The sequence below is a fragment of the Eumetopias jubatus genome, unplaced genomic scaffold (assembly GCF_037043125.1).
Source record: "Eumetopias jubatus isolate StellerSeaLion01/CBP00866 unplaced genomic scaffold, mEumJub1_p1.0 scaffold_4, whole genome shotgun sequence".
NCBI lineage: Eukaryota > Metazoa > Chordata > Mammalia > Carnivora > Otariidae > Eumetopias > Eumetopias jubatus.
In genome coordinates, this window is record NW_028274810.1 from 39,207,246 (window position 1) to 39,208,916 (window position 1,671).

Sequence of the window (1,671 nt, forward strand, 5' to 3'; positions counted from 1 at the left end):
AAGAATTGATAATATCAGTTTAACAGAAAGAAAAATAAGAAAATGAAAGTGATTGAATTCTAGGATAGATTAGTAAATAGAAGTCAGTGGCATGTATATGTAAAAGAAAGATCACTGGACAGGAATTTTGAGACCTGATTTGAACTCTTCCTAGTTCTTTTTAGGTAACTTTGGGCAAACAAATCCTACTTTCTTATCTCCAGTCTTCTCTTTGGCAAAATGAAGATGATGTCAGTTTGTGTCTAAAGTCACCATTTAGAAACAAAATCCTAGAGTTAAAACAAACAAAACCAATAAAAAAATACCAGCCTCATATGTTTTGACACACACACTTTCTCCCACTATACACACACATACAGTACTAAAAGAAAAATTATTTTTCAGTCAAATAAGAGAATATGTTGAATACTTAATTATTAAAATTCCTATTCACTAAGATTACTGTTCTGTTAGTTTCGATCCTTTCAAAAATTACAATAATCCTCTCAAATGATTATATTTGAGAAAAAATAAGGATAGGAGAAATAGCTACATTACATTTCTCTTTTGATCTTTATTTTTTTCATAGAGTTCACAAAAGACGTCTACATCTCAATCATTTAGACTTTGCGTATGTGCAAAAATACATTTTATGGAAAAAATCCTGATACATTCTATATTATTTCTCAAATAAATAATAATAATGTACAAGGTTGAATTAGTTTACTCATTCTCAGAGAGAAGGAGACCCAAAATAACTATTGTATTATTTAAATTATTGAAAAAAAGAATCCAATAAGTTTTGTTAACCACAATAATACCTTGGCTTTTATATAGTACATTTATTCACAGTAGAGAATACTTTACAAAATATGCATGTGATTTTCCTAATTCATTTCAAAGGCATTTTATAAAATACAGATGAAACAGTTTCAAAAATGTATTTCTTTTACTCATTTTGCCTCCATAATATTTAGCATCCTATATTTTCAATTTTAATGAATTATTCCTTTTTAATGTGTACCAATTTAGTATACATATTATATACACATATTTGCAAAGGCGCAATGTTCACTGGCAAGGACCTTACAATTGGTATTTTATTTTATTTATTTTATTTTTATTTTTTTATATGGAACACTTCACAAATTTGCATGGCATCCTTTGTGCAGAGGCCATGCTAATTGTCTCTGTATCATTCCAATTTTAGTATATGTTCTATGATCGGTATTTTCAAAATCAAAACCAAAATGGAAAAACTTTCCACAAAATAGTCAGAACATACAAACAAATAACTCTGAACTTTGATTTTATTTCTTCCTGTGCATTATATTATAATTTACTTTATTTTTTTAACCAAGCAGTACTTGAATCCACTAAAAAATTTCTTCTGACATACTGACATGCTTTTACACCCCTATCTAAATTGATGAGCCTAAGAATAATCATTTTTGGGGCGCCTGGGTGGCTCAGTCATTAAACATCTGCCTTTGGCTCAGGTCATGGTCCCAGGGTCCTGGGATCCTGCTCAGCGGGAAGCCTGCTTCTCCCTCTCCCACTCCCCCTGCTTATGTTCTCTCCCTCGCTGTGTCTCTGTCAATAAATAAATAAAATCTTAAAAAAAAGAATACTCATTTTTTTGGCCTTAGCCATTTTATAAGCGAAACAAAGTCACATGAGTATTTGTTAAAA

The 1,671-nt window shown here is 30.2% G+C and overlaps 1 pseudogene; it reads right to left on the reverse strand.

Moving 5' to 3' along the window:
• Window positions 1-1,105: 1,105 nt before the first annotated feature.
• Window positions 1,106-1,205, reverse strand: LOC114208533 (U6 spliceosomal RNA; annotated as a pseudogene).
• Between the last annotated feature and the right edge of the window lie 466 nt (window positions 1,206-1,671).